The sequence below is a fragment of the Scyliorhinus canicula genome, chromosome 14, assembly GCF_902713615.1.
Source record: "Scyliorhinus canicula chromosome 14, sScyCan1.1, whole genome shotgun sequence".
Lineage (NCBI taxonomy): Eukaryota > Metazoa > Chordata > Chondrichthyes > Carcharhiniformes > Scyliorhinidae > Scyliorhinus > Scyliorhinus canicula.
Window position 1 is genome coordinate 113,917,752 of NC_052159.1, and position 21,706 is coordinate 113,939,457.

The following is a 21,706-nucleotide window of genomic DNA, read 5'->3' on the forward strand; positions in this document are numbered from 1 at the left end:
GTGCAAGGCAGAGAAGACATAGTCAGAAATCCATAAGGGCGACAGTACAAGGTACAGTGACTGAGGGGAGCACAGTGAATAGGCCCAGTAATAACAAAAGGAATAAAACTGGAGATGTTAAGATTCAAAACAGAGGTAAAAAAACCAACATAAGTGTACTTTACCTGAATGCTCGTAGTATTCGGAATAAAGTAAATGAGTTGGTGGCACAAATCATCGTGAAGGACTATGATTTAGTGGCCATTACGGAAACATGGTTAAAGGATGGTCACGACTGGGAGTTAAATATCCGAGGGTATCAAACTATTCGGAAGGACAGAGTGGATGGTAAGGGAGGTGGTGTTGCTCTGTTATTTAAGGATGACATCCGGGCAATAGTAAGGGATGACATCGGTGCTATGGAGGATAAGGTTGAATCCATTTGGGTGGAAATCAGGAATAGTAAGGCGAAAAAGTCACTGATAGGAGTAGTCTATCGGCCACCAAATAGTAACGAGATGGTGGGGCAGGCAATAAACAAAGAAATAACTGATGCATGTAGAAATGGTACAGCAGTTATCATGGGGGATTTTAATCTACATGTCGATTGGTTTAACCAGGTCGGTCAAGGCAACCGTGAGGAGGAGTTTATAGAATGTATCCGCGATAGTTTCCTAGACAGTATGTAATGGAACCTACGAGGGAACAAGCGGTCCTAGATCTTGTCCTGTGTAATGAGACAGGATTGATTCATGATCTCATAGTTAGGGATCCTCTCGGAAGGAGCGATCACAATATGGTGGAATTTAAAATACAGATGGAGGGTGAGAAAGTAAAATCAAATACTAGTGTTTTGTGTTTAAACAAAGGAGATTACAAGGGGATGAGAGAAGAACTAGCTAAGGTAGACTGGGAGCTAAGACTTTATGGTGGAACAGTTGAGGAACAGTGGAGAACCTTCCAAGCGATTTTTCACAGTGCTCAGCAAAGGTTTATACCAACAAAAAGGAAGGACGGAAGAAAGAGGGAAAATCGACCGTGGATATCTAAGGAAATAAGGGAGAGTATCAAATTGAAGGAAAAAGCATATAAAGTGGCAAAGATTGCTGGGAGATTAGAGGACTGGGAAATCTTTAGGGGGCAACAGAAAGCTACTAAAAAAGCTATAAAAAAGAGTAAAATAGAGTATGAGAGTAAACTTGCTCAGAATATAAAAACAGACAGTAAAAGTTTTTACAAATATATAAGACAAAAAAGAGTGGCTAAGGTAAATATTGGTCCTTTAGAGGATGAGAAGGGAGTTTTAATAATGGGAAATGAGGAAATGGCTGAGGAACTGAACAGGTTTATTGGGTCGGTCTTCACAGTGGAAGACACAAATAACATGCCAGTGACTGATAGAAATGAGGCTATGACAGGTGAGGACCTTGAGACGATTGTTATCACTAAGGAGGGAGTGATGGGCAAGCTAATGGGGCTAAAGGTAGACAAGTCTCCTGGCCCTGATGGAATGCATCCCAGAGTGCTAAAAGAGATGGCTAGGGAAATTGCAGATGCACTGGTGATAATTTACCGAAATTCACTAGACTCTGGGGTGGTCCCGGTGGATTGGAAATTAGCAAACGTGACGCCACTGTTTAAAAAAGGAGGTAGGCAGAAAGCAGGAAATTATAGGCCAGTGAGTTTAACTTCGGTAATAGGGAAGATGCTGGAATCTATCATCAAGGAAGAAATTGCGAGGCATCTGGATAGAAATTGTCCCATTGGGCAGACGCAGCATGGGTTCGTAAAAGGCAGGTCGTGCCTAACTAATTTAGTGGAATTTTTTGAGGACATTACCAGTGCAGTAGATAACGGGGAGCCGATGGATGTGGTATATCTGGATTTCCAGAAAGCCTTTGACAAGGTGCCACACAAAAGGTTGCTGCATAAGATAAAGATGCATGGCATTAAGGGTAAAGTAGTAGCATGGATAGAGGATTGGTTAATTAATAGAAAGCAAAGAGTTGGGATAAATGGGTGTTTCTCTGGTTGGCAATCAGTAGCTAGTGGTGTCCCTCAGGGATCCGTGTTGGGCCCACAATTGTTCACAATTTACATTGATGATTTGGAGTTGGGGACCAAGGGCAATGTGTCCAAGTTTGCAGATGACACTAAGATGAGTGGTAAAGCGAAAAGTGCAGAGGATACTGGAAGTCTGCAGAGGGATTTGGATAGGTTAAGTGAATGGGCTCGGGTCTGGCAGATGGAATACAATGTTGACAAATGTGAGGTTATCCATTTTGGTAGGAATAACAGCAAATGGGATTATTATTTAAACGATAAAATATTAAAGCATGCCGCTGTTCAGAGAGACTTGGGTGTGCTAGTGCATGAGTCACAGAAGGTTGGTTTACAAGTGCAACAGGTGATTAAGAAGGCAAATGGAATTTTGTCCTTCATTGCTAGAGGGATGGAGTTTAAGACTAGGGAGGTTATGTTGCAATTGTATAAGGTGTTAGTGCGGCCACACCTGGAGTATTGTGTTCAGTTTTGGTCTCCTTACTTGAGAAAGGACGTACTGGCGCTGGAGGGTGTGCAGAGGAGATTCACTAGGTTAATCCCAGAGCTGAAGGGGTTGGATTATGAGGAGAGGTTGAGTAGACTGGGACTGTACTCGTTGGAATTTAGAAGGATGAGGGGGGATCTTATAGAAACATTTAAAATTATGAAGGGAATAGATAGGATAGATGCGGGCAGGTTGTTTCCACTGGCGGGTGACAGCAGAACTAGGGGGCATAGCCTCAAAATAAGGGGAAGTAGATTTAGAACTGAGTTTAGGAGGAACTTCTTCACCCAAAGGGTTGTGAATCTATGGAATTCCTTGCCCAGTGAAGCAGTTGAGGCTCCTTCATTACATGTTTTTAAGGTAAAGATAGATAGTTTTTTGAAGAATAAAGGGATTAAGGGTTATGGTGTTCGGGCCGGAAAGTGGAGCTGAGTCCACCAAAGATCAGCCATGATCTCATTGAATGGCGGAGCAGGCTCGAGGGGCCAGATGGCCTACTCCTGCTCCTAGTTCTTATGTTCTTATGTTCTTATGTTCTTATGACCAAAGCTTGCCAGTAGAGTAGGTTGTCAGGAGCATCTTAAAAGGAGAAAAGAACGGCAGAAGGTTTCTGAAGGGAATTCTGAAGCTTCAGGCCTTGACAGCTGAAGTCAAGGCCACCTATGTTGAAGAAACCAGAATTAGATGAGTGCAGATATCTCAGATTGACATGGATTAGGATGAGACGACAGAGTTAGGGAGGCATGGGGTCATTGAGGGATTTGAAAACAAAACTAACATTTAAAAATTTCTGAACAAGAAGCCAATGTAAGTAGACAAGCACAGGACATCGTTATAAAACAGTTTGACCCCGCTGCAACTATGGTTCCTATTTCTGGACACCTGACGGATATGTGGCAAGGATTAAGGTGAATAGCGGGGGAGGTGGGAAGTGTGTGCGTGTACCAGGGCCCATGAATTTTCTTTCTGGCCCTGGAAGGATTAGAAAAGGGGAGCACAACAAATGTTTTTTTTACTATAATTTGATAGATAACAATGACAAAAGGCAACAGTATTCTCTCCCAGCTGTACTGTGGAGAAGGTTTGGAGGAGGATGTTGTAGTGAACTGTATGATAAGCAGCAGAAACGTCCAGAAAGAGGGATGCTTAATTATTTTCCCAGTCACATTGGATGCTTGCAATTGTCCTGCACTGGAAGCCATCCAAACATATGACTTAAATTGCAAACTGTAGATGGTTCCGACTGGGTTACACCAGTACATACACAGAAGAAAGTTACAAGAATTAAAACCTCTAAGTTCTGAGTAACTAAGGTAAAGACCCAGTCCGACATTCCGACTGGGCTCCTTGCACACCCCTGATCCCCCAAGGGAATTCCGTCACCCATACACAAATCTTCCCCACCCGTCTTCACTTACCTGACTCTCATCTCCACAACTGTTCAAGGCCCAACCCGGACCCCATCTCCCAGCAACCTGATCTGAGTCCCTTCCTGACCCGACCCTACAACCACATTCCAACCCCCCATCCCAGATGACTGAACCCACATCCTCCCACAGGCCCGACCACCTGACCCCATCCCCACTGAGTCCAACTATCCCGCCAGGTTCGAACCATCCCTCCTGAGGTCCTACCCTTCCTATGCCACTCCAACGCTGCCCCCCCCCCCTCCCCCTCACCCCAGGTGCAGCCTTGCTCAGCTAGTGTTGTTAAAAATGCGGCCCGTCATCCTTCAATTCTGAAGCGACAGACTTTAGCATTGGGCCTTGTGCACAGCTTACACTGCCCGAATCTCGCCTGGCCTGAGTTGGAAGGTCAGGTGAGACAGGATCGAAAGAAAACCCCTGTAAGTAACTGGGTATGGAGTGGCATTCTGACACTGAGTGCTACTCCAAGGAAATTGCAACCCGATGTCCATGCAATTCACATTCAAGGGATGATCAGGTTACAGAGAAAAATATATTATTGACTGGATCCAGTCCATCTTACTCCATCACAAGCAAACATGCATAACTGAGATATGCCAAACAACAACCAACCTCTGTGTCTGGGACATATTCAAACTTGCATCTTTTGGGACATTTCATTTAACTTGTTCCAACTAAAATGCAGACCCATATTCCGTGCCAGTAGATATGTGAGAAATCTAACACCATTCATTATATCTCAGTTCATATTTTGCTAGTGTTATTGAAATGAATTATCTTTTCATGAAGAGGCGTAGCGGATGAAGGCTCATATCATTTTGTAATAAGTTCACGGAGGCAGAAGTCCCTTCACCAGAATTCCTTTTATTTACAAAACCAACAGCCGAACAACCAGGTGCATTCAGCTTGCTGTCTACTCTGGGAGCGCAGAGACTCTGACACTCCCTGTTATATACAGAGAAAGGGAGTTGGGCCACTAATCAGGGAACTGTATTCTATTTGGCCAATCTCAAAGGCCTGGCATAAGTCATTACACATGTTTAGTCATGTTCAAAGGCCAACCAGGAGAGAGACTGTTTCTGGTCTTGTTGCTGGCAATGATCTGAAGTTTACCAAATCCTTTGCGGCCACGATTCCCCCAGAAAATGATTAATTGTAATTTTAGGTGGGAAGCGCGGGGTGATTCTGCCAGATGGATGAGCACGATACAGATTGCAATCCACACACACTTGGTGCAACAAACAATCCCTCTTGTGAATCACACAAAGAAGAGTCCCCAAGAGTCTAATTCGCCAGACTCGGGGCTCACTGTTCACACAGGGGGCATCAGCATTTAAACAGTCCCTCAGCACTCACTCTCAGTCAAGCCTGGAGGATGGCAGCACGGAGACCTGTTCCTCAATTTCTGAATTTAGACCCAGCCAGGCTTCTGGACACCGTGGTGAGACAGCAGGGTACCCTGAACCCTCAAGAAGCTAGGAGACCCCAGAACACTGTGACAAATCCCATTTGCGAAGCAGTGACAGCTGCAGTTAGTGCCAGCAGCAAGGCAAGTTATAGCCATCTAAGATGGCCACCTGCAAAGGACCATGGGAATTATGGTCAACCCAGGACGCAGACAGATACAGAGCCGATATGTATCTGAAACACAGGTAACCAGACTTGATCGAAACCCCCGCTCGTTTGCATTTCAGTGGCCCATTTTCCCTGGACAATAGAACTCCAATCAAGCAACCGGTACAGCCACAGACTGATCAGTGCAACTCCCTATATTCAGAAAGCCCAACTGCCAAGGTCAATGACCACTAAAAACCCGCCCAGCCACCAAGGCACCCGCCCCTCTATTGGCCGAAATCGAAGACAGTGATCAGAACCTTGTTGAACTATTGAATCCAAGGTTAAGGACCACCCCAAAGAGCACGAAATCCCAAAGAGATAAAAGAGAGCACAGACATGTGTTCTGCCTCTTTTGGATCCATCCTGTGCCAAAGCAATTGTAGCAGGAACAGCCAGCTAAGTTCAAGACCAACGATTGCTACCTGATGTATCAGCCAAGCAGAGACAGAGCCACTTTCTTCGAACCAGCCAAGTGAAATCCAGATAAAGGCTGTGGTGGTATGATTTGCATAGCTGTCTGCCATTGGTGCAGAACACTGGCTTACCATTGGCCCTGGTCGGTCATGTGCCTCTCGACCGATTAGTTGAGACCAGTCATGTGACGGCTCCCCAATTGGTCGAGAGGCTGAGTTAACCCCGCCTCCAGAGCGAGGTATAAATACCCAGAATGCCTGGCGGTCGTCCATTTACTGTAGTCGACCACAGGGATAACTTCTAGCTTATTAAAGCCTAACCTTTGTACAGCAACTCGTCTCGCGTTCGATTGATGGTTCATCAATTTAATAAGCTAGAATTTTGAAGATGGAGCTCCGGATCAAGCCCGAATGCCTCCGCATCAGCCCGCAAACTCAGAACGCTTCAGAAATCTTTAAACATTTGGCTGGCATGTCTCGATGGATACCTGGCGTCCGCAAACAGCCCCCCCACCATGGCACAGAAGCTTCACATCCTCCACTCCAGCGTGGGCACGGCGGCCTACGCGATGATTGCGGAGGAAAAAGATTACGATGCGGCCATGCTTAAGCTGAATGGACAGTTTCTTAAACCGGTAAACAGAGTATTCGCCCGACATCTGCTGGCTACCAGACAACAGCTCCCCGGTGAGTCGTTAGACGATTTTTACCAGGCCCTTGCTGTCCTGGGGAGGAATTGCTCCTGCCTCCAAGTTTCAGCCACGGAGCACTTGGAACTTCTGATTAGAGATGCTTACATGGCTGGGATGCAATCTGCCGCTATCCGCCAGTGGATGCTGGAGAGAGACGACCTCAGCCTAACTGAGGCACGGACTCTCTCCACCTCCCTGGAGGTCACCAATTTAAACGCCCGCGCCTATGTCCCCAGCCGCGCTGCAGCACCCTGGGCCTCCTGGCACACTTCCCCGCTGGCCCGCAACCTGCCTTTTTCCATCGAGGAAGTCAGGACAGTAACCCGTGACTGCCACATCTGCGCAGAGTGCAAACCGCACTTCTACCGCCCTGAGCGTGCACATCTGATCGAACGTCTCAGCATTGACTTCAAGGGGCCCCTTCCCTCTAGCAACCGCAACATTTACTTCCTGGCGGTAATCGACAAATACTCCCGCTTCCCCTTCGCCATACCCTTCCCCGACATGACCACATCGACCGTCATTAAGGCCCTCCTCTCCATCTTCTCCCTGTTTGGCTACCCCGCATACATACGTAGCGATCGGGGGTCCTCATTTATGAGCGACGAACTGCGTCAATTCCTGCTTAACAGGGGCATTGCCTCTAGCAGGACGACCAGCTATAACCCCCGGGGTAACGGACAGGTCGAGCGGGAGAATGGTACCATCTAGAAGACCATACTACTGGCCCTCCGGTCCAGAGATCTCCCTATTTCCCGATGGCAAGAAGTTATCCCCGATGCCCTACATTCTATCCGCTCACTCCTCTGTACCGCAACTAATCAGACACCTCATGAACGTCTTCTTGTTTTCCCCAGGAAGTCGTCCTCCGGATCCCCTCTCCCGACGTGGCTGGCCGCCCCCGGACCCATCTTGCTCCGGAAGCATGTGCGGGTGCACAAGTCCGACCCGTTGGTGGAACAAGTCCAGTTACTCCACACTAACCCGCAGTATGCGTACGTGGAGTACCCTGACAGTCGGCAGGACACGGTCTCCTTCCGGGACCTGGCACCCGACGGCGTGCGGCCTTCCCCGCTTCGCCACAGACCCCCCCCCCTGTTTTTTTCCCCCAGCGCCCCACCTAGGCCACCCCTTCCCCATCCATGGTGTCTCCACCACCAGCCCGGGTGACGGAGACTGTTCAAGGACCATCGCTCCCGGACTCCAGGACATCAGCGGAACCACTGCCATCGGCTGAACCAGCGTCACCAACTCCACTGCGGCGGTCTGCCAGGTTGTCACGGGCAACAAAAAGGCTGATTGAGTCTATTTAATTCTCAACAACTCCATGGACCTTGTATGGACAATATATACTATTGTTAATTGTCTGGGCCAGTGGGAAGCCAAAATTTTTTTTCTCCCTTTTCTGGCTGCTACTCATACCACCAGTTCTCCCCCCCGCCCGGCTCTCGTTGATACCCCCCCCCCCCCCGGCTTCTTTCTCCGCAAGGGGTGAATGTGGTGGTATGATTTGCATAGCTGTCTGCCATTGGTGCAGAACACTGGCTTACCATTAGCCCTGGTCAGTCATGTGCCTCTCGACCGATTGGTTGAGACCAGTCATGTGACGGCTCCCCGACTGGTCGAGAGGCTGAGTTAACCCCGCCTCCAGAGCGAGGTATAAATACCCAGAATGCCCAGCGGTCGTCCATTTACTGTAGTTGACCGCAGGGCTAACTTCTAGCTTATTAAAGCCTAACTTTTGTACAGCAACTCGTCTCGCGTTCGATTGGTGGTTCATCAAAGGCCTTACCCATTTGCACAGTGTCGGTCGCCCCGAAGTTATGTATAGGTTATTGTAGCTGATAGGTGTAGTTTAACTCGTAGTAGATATGTTTGCATGTTGATGTAAATAAACCATCTTTTGAACTAACTAACTGGTTGTGTGGTCATTTGATCGATATAAGGGAAGGCTTGTGGTTCAACACCAACATTATCATTAATATTAGCAACAGTATTGGCGACGCTGTTGGGATCGAAAACGAGCAACAAATTAGGACCAGCATCCAATGTAGAAAAAAGATGAATTACCTCCTATGAGCTGCAAGGGTAATATAAGTTAACCAACCTCCCATTTTCTTCCCTTGAACCCTCCTGGTGCTCATGATCACAACCCCTTTCTGTCTAGACATGGTGCCCACACATATCACGTGCATGGACCCTTTGACCCACCAGGCACGCTGCTCGCTATGTCCTCTTTTTGCCCAGTAGGAGAAGATGGGGCGGGGGTGGAGTCCCTCATTGCCAGCTCCCACCCCCTATGAGGAAAGGGCCGTGGATATCATGGGGGTGACCTAGGAGTGAGCAGTGTCAGACAACAAGGTTGGCCTGTGCCAGAGAGGTGAGGATCTACTACACCTTCATCCAGATGACCTGTCTGAACTGGGTTGTTGATATTCCAGACCCTTGCCTTCCCCTTTCACTGAACCCACGTCCCATGTCTCTTGTCTTCCAGGATCACCATCTGATGAAACCAGGCCATCCAGAGTCTTCATGAGGTTCTCCCTGAGTTGCTGGAAATAATAGGCCAGAGTTGTGAGATTCAGGAGGGAGTATCAGCAACACTTTTGCAACTGCAAGGCTGATTGGAGGAGTCCCAAAGGCTTCAGGCGCAGGAGATGATATTGGCATTGTGCGGCTCCCACGCCAAAACCGCTAGTATGCCGACCACAGTGGAACGCCTCGGGCACAACATCCAAATAATGAGTGGTGTAGTCCAAGGCATGGTTTAATATCTGATGACCATGGCTGAGGGTATTGACAGCATGTCCAAATCACTGAAAGGTATGTCCCAGACACAGATGGACATTGCTGTGACACTCCAGAGCTTGGCCCAGTCACAGAGGACCATCGCTGAGGGCTTTGACACAATGGTGCAGACAATGGCAGGCCTCCAGAACTGGTAGCACCAGATGACTCAGAGGCCTCAGAAGCACACTGTAGCTGTCCCTCCATCCCATGGAGAGGAGAAAGTGCTAGATCCTATCCCACAGCCTTTCACCAAGGAGACTCTGGCAGTCTTCAGCTCTTCTGGTTTCCCCCCTCCTGACACCGGTGCACCTCAGGGGCAGCAGCCAGAACAGGATGGCATGGCAACAACACCCATAAGTCGGACTGTTCTCTCCGGGTCCAGGCCCTCCAGAGGATGACCACCAATGACATAAAAGGCCAGAAGGCGCAGAAGGCAGCATGCCGCCTTCACCTCTGATATGCATCCTGGGAAGACACTACGATGTCGTATGAGGCCCCCCTTATCAGAGAACCCCAGGACAAAACAAAACGTAACAGAGACACCCCATAGCAGAGAATCCCCCAGAACAGAGAGGTCCCCATACCAGAGCCAGCATTTCATCAATCACCCCTGTCTGGAAGCTAAAGAACAGTCCAGGCAGAAACAGTGAAATAATCACTGCATTTTCATTCACCGGTCCCTTACACCTGGGGCGGGATTCTCCGACCCACGCCGGGTGCGCGAATCGCCAGGGGTCGACGTGAATCCTGCCCCTGCCGTCCTCCCAATTCTCCCGCCCCCCAAAAACCGGCCTGGCATGAGTCGCGACGCCTGCCTCGGAGAATGGCGGGCTCCAGCGCACCTCAATGGGTGCCGAGGCTGCCCAAATTCTCCGGCCCGCGATGGGCCGAAGTCCTGCCCATCTGTAGCCGGTCCCGCCGGTGTAAATTAGAATAGGTCCCTTACCGGCGGGACCTTGCGGCGTGGGTGGGCTCCGGGGTTCCTGAGGGATCGTGAGGGGATCTGACCCCGGGAGGTGCACCCACGGTGGCCTGGCCCTCAGGCAGGGCCCACCGATCCACGGCGGCCCTCTGCCATGGGGCACTCTATTATTCCGCACCGGAGGCCGTGGTCCTCTGCCATTCCCGGTGCAGAAGCGCTTCCCTCTGCGCATGCGCGGGGATGATGTCAGCACGCTCTAGTGCTCCCGCACATGTGCCGGCTCACACCGGCCAGCAGAGGCCCTTCAGCGCCTGTTGGTGTGGCGCCAAGTCCCTATCCCACCGGCCGACGGGGGGCCAACCACTCCGGGGGGGCCTAGCCCCTGAAGGTGCAGAGGATTCTGCACCTTTGGGGCGGCCCGACACCGGAGTGGATCATGCCACTCTGTCCTGCCGGGACCCCCCGCCCCACCGGGTACGGAAGAATCCCACTCCTGCTGCCTCAAACAGATGTCTAGAATGCAACAGCTGTGAATTCAGAGAATACCAATCAAAAGCTTTAAACCCTTTCAGGTCCTTTGATCTGCAAGGCTTCTATTCATGTCAAAGAGAAATAGCTTTTAGTAGGCTGTAATTGACAGTGTCCAGGCAGCCAGATGTCAGGATTGTTTATTTTCATTTCCCTTCACATTTGAATGCACTTCCAGCAGCTTGCTGTGAACCTTACCACAATGTTTATAAACATCCATCTATGATTGACAGGTCCTGACCAAAAGCAGTTAAGTGTCTTCTGCTGAGAAAAAGGAGGTGAAAGCATTTAACTCCTTGATGTTTAGAAGCATTGTGCTTCTAAGGTTCAAAGCAGTTAGGTTAAAATCTCCACAATATTTTAGTGAGAAACATGTGGACAAAAAGGAACATTGTAAATCAGATTTTCTTCAAAAATGTATTATTTCTAAATCTATTGGTGATGGAAAAAAGCACTCTTTGACGGATGGCCAGTTAGAAACATTTTGATATCCAGGAATACATGAAAACAAAGTTGATCCATCATAAAATGGCCCTCACTCGATACTTCAGGACCGCATACAAGTAAGTCCTGAAATTGCATTTGTTCAGAGGGCTTCTTCAAAATGCAATCATGTTTCCAGAAGAACACTAAACAAAGACATTTGCGCTGGCTTTTCTTTCCCATTCCTTCAGATTTTCTTTACATCTTCACTGAGTCCCGTTCCATTTTTTTCATTTCTGTGAATGCATATATCTGACATGAGTAGACTTCACAGAAAGAATTGAATAGATTCCTCGAGCTGCAGTTTCTTAAACTGCCAGCGCAGGAGTGATGCTGAAACGTTTAAATATTCATGCTTGAGAAAGATCTTCGCTTCAACAGTAACCATCCCGAGTTCTGATGAAAAATCATTGACCTTAGGTTTTAATTTTGTTTCTCTCTACCACAGACGCAAACAGACCTGGTGAATATCGTCAGCATTTTCTATTTTTATTTAAAATTTCCAACAGCTGCAGTATTTAACATCTGCCTCAGTCTGACACGGATTTGGAATCTCAGTTTGTAGGTTCAAGTCCCGAGATTCAGATTTGAATCTGTGGGGGCGATTCTCCCGATCGACGACTAAGTGTTCCCACAATGGGAAAATTAGAATGATTCCAACTGGCATGGAAAATGACCCCGACATGCCATTCCATGTAGCTTTATAACATTTAAAAACTCAATCGGGATTTCTGTGCCATTCCATTCCACGGCACACAGTCGTTCTCGCCGAAACGGAGATCAGAGGGACCTATTCTCTCTGACATCAGAATGCCATTTTTAAAGGACGCCCCAGTGTCGGAATTCTGGTGCAGCCCTCCGGATCACTGATAAATCCCCCACACACCCAAATCACTGGCAAGACTCCTCCCTCTCAGTGCCCCACCCCCACCCCCCCACACCTTCAGCCCCACCCCACTACCTCCTTCCTCCTTTCAACCAGTGCCAAACTGGCGGCTTGCAGCCAAAGGGTTGGCAAGGGAATGATTTCCCTTCTTATAATTACCTGCAGGGTACTGAGGGAGTACCTTCATGGGGATTAGATATCAGGCCGCTTGTCCTGGGCTGGAGTAGCTCAGGTCATGGGTCTGATCTGGGATGGGGGTCAACCAAAATAAATGAGGAATACTCGCCAAGCTGCAGAATATGCAATATTTGTGTGCAATGGCTGCATTTAATATACTCATCAGAATTTACAAATGCATTGAACACTTTGCCGTTATTAATAATAATAATAATCTTGATAAGTGTCACAAGTAGGCTTGCATCAACACTGTCATGAAGTTACTGTGAAAATTCCCTGGTCAGCACACTCCGGCGCCTGTTTGGGTACACTGAGGGAGAATTCAGAATATCCAATTCACTTAACAAGAATGTCTTTCAGGGCTTGTGGGAGGAAACCGGAGCACCCGGAGGAAACCCACGCAGACACGGGGGGAACATGCAGACTCTGCATAGAAAATGACCCAAGCAGGAAATCGAACCTGGGTCCCTGGCACTTTGAAGCAACAGTGCTAACCACTGTGCAGCCGTGCCACCCATAAAATGAATTGTACATTAATAATCTTTCCCAATATTATACGTGAGCTGTTGTTTCCATGTATTATCCCAAACCTTTAACAGCAACAATTAATTTCAAAACCTTTCAGCGATGATTGGGCAACCCAATATGAACAGTTATATCTTCAAGACCAGAGGTTTCTGGTGGAAATTGACACACGGATGTCAATACTTGCAAAATAATTTTGAGAACAAGAATAAAGAGGTTGATCATCTGACAGACAGAATGCCCTACTAAGATTTTAGACATTGCCAGACCAAGCAAGACCCAGGTCTATCTAATTTGCCTTCTAGTTGCCTTCTCAAACCCAGCTCTTCTGAGACCAGTGCTGTCTGACGACGGGATGCTTTTATAATGTGCCATGCATTAATTATAGCAGAGTAAAATAAAAACAGGAACTAACTTACCAAGACAATTTGTGTAGCACAGTGGTTTACACTGCTGCTTCACAGCAGCAGGGTCCCAGGTTCGATTCCCGGCTTGGGTGGCTGTCTGTGCGGAGTCTGCACGTTCTCCCCGTGCCGTGTGGATTTCCTCCAGGTGCTCCAGTTTCCTCACACAAGTCTCAAATGACGTTTTGGTGAATTGGACATTCTGAATTCTCCCTCTGTATATCCGAACAAGTGCCGGAATTTGGCGACGAGGGGCTTTTCACAGTAACTTCATTGCTGTGTTAATGTAAGCCTACTTGTGACAATAAAGATTATTATTTTTTATTAAAATTGTGCTGTGTGACAATGGACTCGTTATCCACTTTGCCTCTTGCCGGCCAATCTATTATCCATGTTCCAAGTGACCCTTGACACTACCTAACATGGCTGTCCTGAACTGCCCAAGGTCCGATCCACTTGGCCAAAAATCTGGCAAGATCTAAAATCCAGCACAGCCTTGGTTGCTGGTTTTGAGGCACTGTACCTGCAGAATGGTGTTGGAGTCATTGATTAATTATATGAATCAAAGTCCATCAGTTAGTCTACAAGAGGCATGAGATGGGGAAACCCCAGGACTTTGAAAAGGTTCCTGTTCATTACTTACAGTGATTACTGCTGAGTCTCGGGAGAGAGGTGAAGGGGGGAATCAACTCAGTTTGCATACCAATGGAACAGGTGAATTTCATTGCTAAAGGAATTAAGATGGACAGCAGAATAAAATTTAGTTTCACCAAGAGGATTGTGAAATTGTAATTTTAGATTGTTTACCTATCTGAATGTAATATTAGAATTAGTGATTAAAGCACAGATTAGCATGGACTAGTTGGACTGTTCAGCTGGTTATCTGCTGTAATTTCTATCTAATTCCAATTGAGTGAAATAGTGAAGAGAGATAGCCAGTTGCACAAGCAGAATAACTAGCTACAGCATTCAAGCTGTTCCCAGGAACCTGTCCTGTTTGCACACTTTCCTGACTCACTGATCTCCCAGTCATTTCAGTTCACAGTGAAACACAACTGCACGTAAACACAGTGCTAAACCTGTCTGTCCTGAATCAGATGTTAAGGACGAAACTGACTATGAAATGAAGTGGGGGGAGCCCTCCTCCAACAGAGAAACTAAATCTACTTTCATCCAATATCAGGATATGCAAAAGGCTGTTGGGTTAGGAAAACACTGGGATAATTTGGGGATTAATCTGACAAAGATGCACCATGGGTGGAATTCCCCCAAAATAATTCCCCTTTCATGTCGTCCCTTCATACTCCACCACTAAGCAGCATCACTTAGTGTTGTTAGTTTGGTGCTGCCTGGGTCCCCAGCCAAGTCCCCAACCACTCAGAGGCTATGGTGGTCTCCGAGTTCCCGACATGGTCATCACATTTGGTCTCCAATTGTGGAGACTCATAGTGATTGGCTTTGGCTTCACATTGCGCCAGCGGGTGGGAGAATTGCAGGAGCAGGGAGAATTTGGATTAAAGCTGATTCAGAATTTTGAAATGTGAGGTGCAATTCTCCGAAATGGAGACAGATGGCGGGATTCCCCGGGAATTGGTGGGGTGGGCAGAAACGGCGCAGTGGAGTGGCGGGAACCACTCTGGCGTCGGGCCGCTTCAGGGGCTAGGACGGCGCCGGAGTGGTTTGCGCCCCGCTGGCTGGCGTGGAAGGCCTTTGGAAGCCTTTGGAAGCGCCAGCTGGGGCCAAAGGAACTCCGCCGGCCGGCACAGGTCCGCACATGCGCGGGAGCGTCAGCGTCTGCTGACGTCATCCCCGCGCATGCGCAGGGGTTTCACCTTCGCGTCAGCCATTGCAGAGGCTTACACGGCTGGCGCGTAGGAATAGAGTGCCCCCCACGGCACAGGCCCGCCTGCAGATTGGTGCGCCCCGGCCGCGGGCCAGGCCACTGTGGAGGCACCCCCCTGGGGCCAGATTGCCCCGCGCTCCCCTGAGGACCCTGGAGGCCGTCCACAGAGCTGGGTAACGCCGGTAGGGAACTACCTTGATTTACGCCAGCAGAAAACAGGCGGGGACTCGGCCCATTATGGGCCAGAGAATCGCCGGGTGGAGGCCACCAACCGGAGCGGCGCGATTCCCGGCCCCACCAAATCTCCGGTGCCGGCGGGGGCGGGATTCACGCCACCCCCCCCCCCCCCCCCCCCCCGGCGATTCTCCGACCTGGTGGGGAGGTCGGAGAATCCTGCCCAAAGTGATTGCGCCGTCGTGAATGCCGCCTCGTTTCATGACGGCGCAAAATGGGACTCCAGCCTCCCTTCCTGGCACCAAATGGGCGCCATGCCAACCCGCGCATGCTCAGTTGGGCCGCGCCAACCCGCGCATGTGTGGGGGACTTCTTCAGGGTTCAAGGGCTGGTCACGCAACAAAGAAGGACCGGGGGGGTTGAGAGGCCGGCCCACCGATTGGTGATCCCCGATCGCGGGCCAGACCCCATCGGAGGCACTCCCCGGGGACGGAGCCCCCTTGCCCCCCACATGGCGCCCCCCAACCCTTCATGCAGAGTTCTCGCCGGCAGCGACCAGGTGTGGACAGCGCCGGCGGGACTCTGCTTTTTATGCGTGGCCACTCGGCCCATCCCGGCCAGAGAATCGGCGGCCCGCGACCGATGCCACATCAAACGCGCTGGCGCAAATGGTACCGATTCTCCGCACCTCAGAGAAGCGCCCGCCGGCGTCATGGTGGTGTGACATGGTTGCAGCAATTCTCCAGCCCGGCGCGGGGCTCAAAGAATCGCGCCCGTGAATTTTAATGTGCTAGTGTGGTTCAGACCCGTGTCCTTGCCAGGCCTGGGAACAGCCATCACCTGACAGAATTCCCATTTCAGGCCTCTCCTGTAATTTTCTCAACTTAGCAGGATATGCGCAGGCACACATGGCCAGAAAATCACCTCCCAGATGTACAATTGGCCATATGTTCATCTCCTGTAATCTAAAGGTGGAATAAGTCAGCCTGTTTTCATTTTGCAACTACAGTAACAATTTTAGCACATTGAACATTGCATTTTGTTCACTTAAGCCTTCCAAACTTAAAGGGAGTCTAGAAGGAGAATAAGGGAATCCATGTCTTAACAGCACGTGCAGTTCTGATTCTGCATGCTTCTTACTGAACCTTGCTGTTTTTCCCCAAGAGCTTCACAATGATGACGAAGTGGGTGAAAAAAAGGAAATATTAGAACATTAGAACTTTACAGCGCAGTACAGGCCCTTCGGCCCTCGATGTTGCGCCGAACTGTGAAACCAATCTAAAGCCCATCTACACTCTTCCATTATCATCCATATGTTTATCCAATGACCATTTAAATGCCCATTCAGGTATGAAACTTTGGGAAGGTGTTTTTATTACTTTCTGCAGAAGCGCAGCTTTATGCGTTAGAGATTTAGAGAACACATTGAGGCTAGAGCAAGTTGTTAGATGCACATTGAGGCTGTGAATTAACAGGAATACCTGCAGTGTGTACACACACTGTGTATCTTACAAATAATAACCAGGCAAAAGGAAATCTTGGGTCCTTACATGAGCGGTTTATCTTTGGAAGGAATGCAATCCCAAATCCATAATCATGTACTTTCACTACATTGTTGATCAATATGGTGTTGTTTATACCCAATCTATGTGCTTTTGGATCCATGTGTATGTCCACCAAAATGTAGGCAATATACGGTGGAAGCTGGAAATCAGAAATTATAACAGAAAGTGTTGGAAAAATGTGGGTCTGGCAGCATCTGTGGAGAAACAGAGTTAAACATTTGAACCCAATCTGACTCTTCTTTGGAACTTTGGTGTTAACTCTGTTTCTCTCTCCACATATGCTGCCAGCCATGCTGAGATTTCCCACTACTTTCTGTTTTTTGTAGATATTCCCACATTGGCAACAATGGCTGTAAATGACTACAACTCAGCAACAGTGCACCATAACCTATTTCAAACCCAAGAAAACTGCAATATGTAACACTTGTCTTCTAATGCACCAAGCAAGAAGCAAACTGTTGTATGTGCCTGTGAGCAGTAGCAACATGTCACTGTAATACAACTATGTCTGGCAGAGCAAGGGAAAATGTGAGCCTGAAAAATAGCACTGCCCATGGTATGATGTACAGAATCACATGGGAATATAGGCAGAGGACAATGTAGAAGGATTCAGCATGGCACAAACACATTCATGGGAGTGCTTGGGATATGCACAGGTTAAGGATTAACAATAAAATAAAGGGTCCATGTTTGAAAGAAAGGCTCAGTGAGTCACCAGAAAAACCCACTTATACAACGTAAATAAAATTGTCGATATTGCCGATACAGCTGGGGCAACTAGCAATCAAATATGACTTAATGTTGAACATGTTGAACGAGCAATAAAATCACAATAATCAAAGGTTGCCTTGTGATGAATGTAAAAAAAATGGTATATATATTGCAATTAATGCATTTGTTGCAGTAATATTTTAAAATAATGGGTTAGGGTATGTATATATTTGTTGCAGTAATATTTCAAAAATATTCTGGTTTAAAAGACAGACAGACTTGGAGACTGCAAATGATGCAATTAAGAAGTCGTAAACAGAAGTCATCTTTCTTTCAAGCAATGCTTATGTTTACAAGGACAGGCCTAATGGGATTTTATTAATGATTTCTGGAGAGTAGATAATTAGATACCTAAGTTTAAACATAAGTAAGTAGGTCAGCGATTTGAGTGGAACAAAGATGATGTAAATCATTGGTAGAGACAGGTCTGTAGCAGTTAGTTTTCATTAATTTTCTGGAAGCTGTGAGCTGAACAACAGTTTTTCCAGAAGGCTGTCAGATTCGGAATTAATCTGACAGGCAGGGATCTTCAAGCAGTTTACTGAAATAATCTCTGTCTCTCTTGAAGCAGTCTTTTAAAATAACTCTTTATCCAGAGGTCGGAATGTAATTTTTTGTTTGGTAAATTTATTTAAAAGTGTTTTTTGACCTGTGATGGGTTTTGCTTGATTGGAGACACAGAAGGTATCAGTTACAAGCAAGTGTTTCATTTTAGTGTTAAGCATTGTTTAACTGGTAATTATAAGGTATATTTCTGTTATGTTAAGGTAGTGCAATACTGTGTTGATACTAAAGTTTGTTTTAATGCTGCATATCTCTATTTGTGCATGGAATCACTCCTGGGGTATACTTTCCTCACAGTTTTACAAATTTAAAAAAATGTGATTGGGGTTCCTTTCCAGTATCCTAACAAATATTGGTGTCTGGTCCGGGATTGTAATAGTTTCTCAGGATAGCTAAGCCGAAAAGCACTCAAGAAAGACAGAAAGCTATCAGAGCTTCTGGAGTTAACAAGATCACTGTCGCTTTCAGAGTCTAGAGCTACTGAATTTGAGGTTGACAACAGTAACTATCACATTCCAACATCAACTCCTGTGAACGTTATTCATCACTCATGTGCAAAGCAACAACAGCAGGCTCACTGTGGATTGTCCAAAGAATAATTTCACTGCTTAGCCACACCGGACAGAATGTCCTGCTACTGGCAGGCAGTGTAAATCTTGTGGAAAACTAAATCACTTTGCTACTGTTTGTCACCCATCAACAAAATCAAATATTAAAATCAATATCACTAGAGGGAAGCCACCTGCACATACCACAGCAAAAGGGAGGAAGAGTGTAGCCACTGCAAAGATGGATGACCTTGAACTTAGATTTGTATTCTCTTTTGGACACAACAACCAGCATGTGTCACAGTGATCACTGGTTGCTCAAAGGTAAATGCTCTCATAGATAGAGGGATATCTGTCAATGTCCTGAGTCAATGTCAAACTTTCATGATGCTTCAGGATGTCTGAGCTGCAGCACAGGGCTAATCATCAACATGGATGAGAATGTGATCCAGAACAGAAGATTGAATGAAAGTAAATGCAGAGCAAAACATGAGATTTTAAGTCACACCACTAAACGCAGGAGATAAAGTGCTTGTGAAACATGATGGCCACGTTGAAAAGTAAACAACCTCCTATAATAGCTCAATATTTGTTACGACCAGCCAAGATTATCATTGCTAAGTGCAGTTCATAAATCATCGCACAAAACATACAACCTTCAACGAAAACACCATTCACAAGCATTGAATCCAATTTCAACATCGGTAACTTACATAAAGAACACAAGATAAATCAGACCACACCTGATGTTCATCAATAATCTGCTTATGAGAAAATGTGACAACTATACTGAAGTGATTATGTTACCAAGGGCTTATTTACTGATTATTCTGATTAATAACTGATTCGGCAGCACGGTAGCATTGTGGATAGCACAATTGCTTCACAGCTCCAGGATCCCATGTTCGATTCCGGCTTAGGTCACTGTCTGTGCGGAGTCTGCACATCCTCCCCGTGTGTGCGTGGGTTTCCTCCGGGTGCTCCGGTTTCCTCCCACAGTCCAAAGATGTGCAGGTTAGGTGGATTGGCCATGATAAATTGCCCTTAGTGTCCAAAATTGCCCTTAGTGTTGGGTGGGGTTGCTGGGTTATGGGGATAGGGTGGAGGTGTTAACCTTGGGTAGGGTGCTCTTTCCAAGAGCCGGTGCAGACTCGATGGGCCGAATGGCCTCCTTCTGCACTATGATAATCTATGATTTTCAGTAGGTGAACAAATCTTTTATATCATTGTGCATGATAAAGTGCAAATTAACACAAAGGTAATGTACATGTAATATTGTTCTGATGAAGTTATACTTAAGTTTATTTTTTTACACTTTTGGAACCAAACCATTGAAACATGCTGTGCCTCTCATTTGCTTAGGAGGGGAGGAATGCAGTGCATTGAAAATTTCATTTAGCTTTACGTCTATTTAAGACTACACTATCCATATACCAGCAGAAGGAGTCTTAAAGGAGAATAAGGGAATACATTTTCAACAATACATGCAATGGTAATTCTCAATACTTCTTAATGAATCTTTCTTCTAAAGAACTTCACATCCGAGTGAGGCAAAATTCTTCTTCTTGAATGTTAGCATTACTCTCTAAATATATCCCATGCATGGTAGGATAGTGGTAAAGCTAGCAAGATAGACGCCTGTACTAATGCTCATGAGAAAAGGGTTCAAATCCCACTATGGTCGATGAGAGTGTTTAAATTCAATCAGTTAATAACACTGGAATGAAATACTAATCCTATTCATAGAGTCATTATGCAATAGAAGGAGGCTATTTAACCCATTGAGTCCATTTACTCCATAGAGTAAATCCAGTCAGTCCATTCCCCCATAACTTGCAAGTTTAATTCCCTCAAAAGTGTACCCAATTTCCTTTTGAAATAATTGCTTCCCTCCACTTGGACCACCCTCATAGGAAATGAGTTCCTGGTTATCACTAATCACTGTGTTAAAAAGTCCTTTCTCTATCTGGCCCAAAATCTTAAATCTGTTTCGCCTCATCCATTCACCACTAGCTAATGGGAACAACATTTCTTTGTCAACTTTACCGAAACCAATCATGATCTTGTACACCTCGATCAGTTCTCTCCACAATCTCAGTTGCTCGAAGAAGAACAACTCCAGCTTCTCCAACTTAACCTTGTAACTATAATCCGCCAGCCCTGGAACCATTCTGGTAAATCTCCTCTCCACCCTTTTAAGGATCTCCACATCCTCCATAGAGTGCAGTGACCAGAACTGGACAAAATAATCTAGCTGTGGTCTAATTAGGGCTTTACAAAATCTCAGCATGAATTCTGTACGTGTACTCATGCCTAGGTTTAAGAAGTCTTTGATCCCATGAGCTTTCATAACTTCTCTCTTAATATACTAGCCACCTTCAAAGATCTGTGCACATGTGCCCACAGATCCCTCTATTCCTGCATACTCTTTAAAACTGTGCTATTATTTATATTGCCTCTCCCTCCCCCTTCTGCCAAAATGTGTCACTGCACACTTCTTTGTGTTATATTCCACCTGCCACTTGTCACCCCATTCGGCTAGCCTCACTTTGCCCTGTTGCAGTTGCTTGGTGTCATCCTCATTGCTGGCCCTATCATCAAATTTGGTATCATTGGCAAATTTGGAATTTTAAAACACTAATTCACTGTTTTTGTCCTTAAGCTAATTGTATTTTTACCCAAGCTGACACTGACCCCCATGTTCCTGAGATTCAATTTTGTTAACCAGCCTTCAATGTGGAACTTCGTCAAATGCTTTCTTAAAATTCACATCGTCAACATCCATTGCATTCCCTTCATCTACCTTCCCCATTACTTCATCAAATCAGGGATAGGGTTAAAAGTTCGAAA